Raw genomic sequence first — 5,726 nt, 5'->3', positions numbered from 1 at the left:
CCTGGGGGCGCCTCACCTGCTGTGCACGTCACCGAGCTCTGAGCTGGGGGCGGGTAGCCCGACCCTGGGGGCGTGTGTTTGTGTCTGCGTGCACACGCGCGCGTTTTTTTTTGCTCAGGAGCGCGTGTTTTCCTGCGCACGCACGTGTTTTTGCGCGAGTATATTTTTGCGCACGCGCCGGCGATGGGTGACCCAGGTCAGTGTCGGAGCTCTGTGTTAGGGTGGGCGCGGCCGCCGGCACCCACCCCACCCCTACTCCCACCAGCCACCGAGCTGCTGTCCGAGGGGCCGGCCCCGCGGCGAAGTTACTAATATTTATTCACCGTCTGTGCCAACTCAAACGGCTTCCTTTCTTTCGGGCCCTGGCCGCCTCCCGCCCCCACCCCATCACCCGCCTTCTGTTTCGGGACCCCCTGTGCCCCGTGGCCTCGGGGGCAGACTCCCAGACCGGCTCTGGGTCACGGGGCTGAAGGTGGCCGTTACCATGTGCAGGGGCGCGGGGTACGCGGCCGCCGTCCTCCGACTGGCCTCGGGGCGGGAGCCAGTTTCCCTGTGTAGAAGGGGTCTGGGACCCCCTTCAGGAAAGCTCCGGGGAGGCGGGGGTTGGCGGAGGGCACGCGTGTTTGTCTCATAAGCGCCTGGCTCGCTGGTGAGTGGGAAGGGTTCGCTGTTTGGGAGGGCTCGTAGAAGGGGGTGGGGGGTGAGGAATGACACCCTTAGGGAGGGGGGCCTGCGAAGGAGCCCTCCCTTCGGCCATTGTGGTCGCTGCGGGTTTTGGCCACCGGGATTCCAATGGGCGTTTTCAGCCTTCATCCCGCCCCATCCCTGGCTCCTTGTTCCCAAACCCTCCCGTCCTCGGCCTCGGGAAAAGAACACCTCGTGCAGAATTCCAGCCACAGGTCTCGGTCTAGAGAGACCGCGAGGGGGCGCCCTGCCCATCTGTTACAGGAAAGCACTGTGTATCAGGCTCCACAACAAAAGCATATGATTTGACTTAAATTAAGTTTTTCCTTTGAGAATATTTTCATTTTCTTTAAAAGAATATAGTTTTCTTCTAAAAACTTGGCCCACGGTTGTTATTTCTTAGGAAAGTTACAAGAAACTCAAAAATGTGCAATTTGTGTATCATATATAGCTAGTGTTCAAGTGGTAAAACATTGTAGTTTAACTACTTTTGTATAAATTCCTCTAAAATCCCAAAATATGTGTTTGCCTTTCAGACTTTAGGCTAGCGTGGGGTTTTGTTTATGTCAGTGTCTTGAGAGCGGTTACCTAATGAAATGTGGTATGTGGAAATGTAGATGTTTTTCTTTTCCTCTGAAAGACACATCAGCATTGTGAAGCTTCTCACTGATGGCTTATGTTGGATTTGCACTTGTGGGTGGCCCCTGCGGCGAGAGACCTCCTAATCACAATAACCATCACGGTGGTTTTTACGGAGTGTGTGTGTGTGTGTGTGTGTGTGTGTGTGTGTGCGCGTGTGTGTGTGTGCGCGCGCGCGGTACGCGGGCTTCTCACTATGGCGGCCTCTCCCGTTGCGGAGCACAGGCTCCGGACGCGCAGGCTCAGCGGCCATGGCTCACGGGCCCAGCCGCTTCGCGGCATGTGGGATCTTCCCGGACCGGGGCACGAACCCGTGTCCCCTGCATCGGCAGGCGGACTCTCAACCACTGCGCCACCAGGGAAGCCCTTACGGAATATTTTAAGTCCGTTTGTTCCTATGAGAACTGAACCACCTCGACTACTGCTCTTGCTCTCCGTTCCCCCAGCTGTTAAACGTTAAGATCCTTCATCTGCGGGAGCCAGGCCGTAGGTACTACAACGTTGTCAGGACTGCTCATTGGGATGCGTAGGAGGGAAAGTGGCAGCCGGCGGGTCCAGCTGGGCTAAGGCCTGGAGCCGGGGGGCCCTCTAGTGGGCTGAGGAAGGAAGTACATGGTTAGTTTGGTGATCGTTGACCAAATATTTTGACGCAGAGGTTGCCCTGAGATAGGGGAAGCGTGTGTCCCCTGAGGAAGGGACTTAACAGGATCAAGGTGGCTTCTTGGAGGAGGTGATCCCAGTGGGGCAGGAGACAGTAAATTCCAGGAATGGGAGGTTCTTTCTGGCTTTCTCTTCCTCTTGAGCTGGGCTGCTTTGCTTTCTAGCCAATTATTGCAAAGCTTTCTTCTGATTGCTTCCAGTGTTGAAGCCTGCTTTGGCCTTGGTTTCTCCTTGTTGCAAATTCAGCTCTACTCTTTTCTCTTTCTTTGTGTCTGCTGTGGAGGTGGTCCCTGATCTTCCTGCCTTGGGAACCACCATCACTCTCCACACCTGCTCCATCCTGGTTACCATGCTCCCCCATCCAGCTGGACTGAGTCATCACAGCCTGGATCTTCCTTTGAATTTATGTGCCAAACTTTATCAAAAGTTAGAGCCAAGGGAATGCATGACCCTGGGGGGCAGTGGCTTTATCTCTGGCCACACTTTGCCCTTTCTCTTTGGGCTCCATGACCCTCTATTGCCTTCTCCCAGGGCTGGTGACCGCCACCATCCCTCTAACCCCAGAGCCTTTGCACATGCCGTTCGCTCTGCCTCGACCCACCCCCCTGCCCGATGCTTTAATTCCTGGTCGGATCCTTCCGATCTCAGCTACACAAATAAGCCAGGCTCCTAGTTATTACACTTCACCGAACACCCAGAATTTGGGGCCCCAATCTCTAAGCTCTTTTCCAAAAACAGCATCTTCCAGTCCATTGTCAGGAATTATGCTGACATGATGGTTGTTGAGACTGAGGAAGCAGTGTGAGAGCCAGACCTCAAGCCAGGTAGATTACCCATGAGCCTCCACTGCTGGGTGCCAAACCCACCTGCCCCTAGGATGTCTCCCCTGATGTTGACACCTGGTGACACCTCTAACTGTGCTTTTGTTAACTGCTGTACTTTCATGTACTGAGAGAAGAAGAGAACTTCATGTCCATCTCCTCACTAGAGGGTGGGCACTCCAGGCCAGGGTCTGTCTGGGTTGTTCACTCTTGTCTCCACAGTGCCTGGCCTATGGTTGGTACTGTAACCTGAGGCAGACCCTGCCCTGGCCTTTAGAGTCTCAACTTAAGACCCCTCTCCTTCACTGGTTTGCAAGTCCAAGTACAGCCTCAGTTGCCCAATGAAGGAGCCACAGGTGGGATAAAGGCCCAAGAATGGGTTTACACAAATACTGTACGTGCTGCACATCAAGTGTGTGCCCCAGGTAGTACACACACAGGTGTGCCTTTGTGGATACCCTTGAGTATTGGGTTTCCTGCCATGCGTGCTCGTGTGTGTGTATGAGAGAGAGAGAGAGGGGGAGAGAGGGAGAGATAGGGAGGTTATTTGAGATGGGGGAGAAAGGGAGGAAGAGGAGAGATGGAGATTGGGAGGGAGACGAGAAGGGGCATGAGATTGCAAGAGACATTGAGAGAGCTAGATATTGTGAGGGGTAACGAGAGATTTTGAGAAAGACATTGTGTGTAAAAGAGAATGACTGCTTGGCAGAGATGGTGGGGGATTGATCAGGAGAGACTGGGAGAGGGAGAGATGGTGAGAGAGGCATTGTAAGAGATTGAGAGGGAGGCTGAGAGACTGAGAATGGTGGAGAGAAAGATTGAGAAAGAAATTGAGAGATGGAATGAACAAGAGGGAGAGAGAGATTAACTGAGTGAGGCCAACAGAACCTAGGGTCCTTTTCCCATAAGGCAGGGGGCCCCCAGGGCCAGGTAATTTGGAAATATTTGGATGGCCTGGCCCACAAACAGGAAAGGTTCACCTCTTGTAAGTGACAAAGGCTGTGATGTGTGTGCACGTGTATGATGTTAGGCTGGGATGGTGGGCTCTTGGAGGTGGGTCTTGAACATGGGGTGCCTGCATAGTCATAGGATAGGAGGAGATGGTACTGACCCCTCCTGGTCAGTACTGATCCCTCCTGGTCCGTGCTTCCTACCCCTTTGGCCAGGACACACAGATGGGAGCTTGCTGAACTGAAGATACCCTTGAGTGCCTCTGTGAGCTTGCTGTGGAGGGGCTAGAAGGGGATGGGCAGTTGGGGCCGTGATTTATGGGAGGTGCTGGGCATAGGAATCCACACCACAGATGCCTGGAGAGCGAGCAAGGTGGGCCAATCCTGGGAGCCGTCAGCGGTTGAGTGCGGTGATGTGTGGGGCTGTGCTCACCATCATCTCCTCCCAGCTTCACTCCCATCCCTGAGGCTGGTCTTCTAGTTAGCAGATGCCCCGGGAGGAGGGCGAAGGGCTAAGAGTAGGCTCAGCCTGTGGGGGCTCCAGGAGGGCCTTGGGTTGGGATCTGAGGACAGCTCTGGGGATGGGGGCAGCGCCCAGGTTGCTGGTGACCTTCCACCCAGCAGTTCTGGAGGACCTGCCCCTGCATGGTGTGGGCATGGGATCTGCATGCCCCCGGAGTGGGTGTGGTGGGTACCTGGCTGGGAGAGGGGTGTGTGTGCACGTGCTCTGGGGACTCAGTGACTGCTGTGGGAGGGGCACCATGAGCAGGCGTGGGTTGGGGGGGGGTCTGAGATGGGAGGGGCCCCATGACCTGGGGTGGAGACAGGGAGGCTCTTCTTCAGCCATCCCGGGAGGAATTCTGTGTGGCACTGTCTCCTGGCGTAGCAGACTAGTCTGAGGCTACAAGCACTCACCAGGCCCCTGGTTCCTGGAGACAGAGAGCCCAGGAAGTGTCTAGGAGCCTGGAGACCTGGGGGAACACAGTTGGAGTGGAGGGTGCCTGCCCGCTCCCATCTTCCTGCTCTGGCCCTGAGGACACTGCTGGGCTGCCCTCCCTAAGTCTGGGTGTTTGTGTCACAGGTGGGCCCTTTCCTGTCCTGCTGGGAGGCTCACCCTGGAGGGCAGAGGGGGCCTGGGAGGCTCTCCAAGGACATCAGGGCCCTCAGGTCTCCCTGGGCTGGGGGGACTATGGCCCTGAAACATCTGGCACTTGGGTGGGAAGCGCTCAGCAGTGGTGTTGGTGTGCCTGTCACATATTCACTTGTCTGTCCCTAACTGCTCACCTGTCACTCCCATCATCCCATACCAGTGCACACTCTCCTCTACCTGTGCTGCGCAGGTATGCCTGCCTGTGTCACATACACCTGCCACTGGTTACATGACTGTCCCACAGAATCCACCTTACCTCCCTGAAGATACCTGCCACACAGCAGTCACAGGCACCTGTGTGACCCAGCTGGCTTACTCCCTTCTCTGTGACAGTGCCTTGGCCATCCGTGCCCTGTCCACAGTTGGTCTTGCAGACGCTGAGGGTGGAGCTCAAGCTCAGGGAGAGGCATTTCACTGGCCTGACGTTTACTCAGCCCCCTTCAGCCCCAGATTGCTTTGGGAACTCCCACTTCCACCTGAGCAGCAGTGCTAGTGAGGATTTCCAGGCCTCTTCAGCTGGGCCCTCTGCCTGGTCCACGGCCTGGTGTGGCCACATTCCTGAGCTGTGTGGGTCTCAGCCAGGAGCTGCTGACCTCCCAGCCAGGTGGGGCCTTTGGAGTCTCAGCCTGTCCCGAGCCAGCCCTTCCCGTTGCCCTGCTCAGCTTGGTTCAGCTCTCTCCTTTCACGCAGCCCGCTCCGGTCTCCCACGACACCTGGGTCAACTGTGACCCTGGGGATGGGGGAATCCCTGACTCTGGAGCGAGGGGCTCCCTCCAGCGTGGGAACAAGTTCTCACGGGGGTGGAGGGAGTCCCACTGCCAG

This window comes from Physeter macrocephalus, chromosome 17, assembly GCF_002837175.3.
Source record: "Physeter macrocephalus isolate SW-GA chromosome 17, ASM283717v5, whole genome shotgun sequence".
Lineage (NCBI taxonomy): Eukaryota > Metazoa > Chordata > Mammalia > Artiodactyla > Physeteridae > Physeter > Physeter macrocephalus.
The sequence above is the reverse complement of the archived record's forward strand: the minus strand, read 5'-3'. Positions refer to the sequence as shown.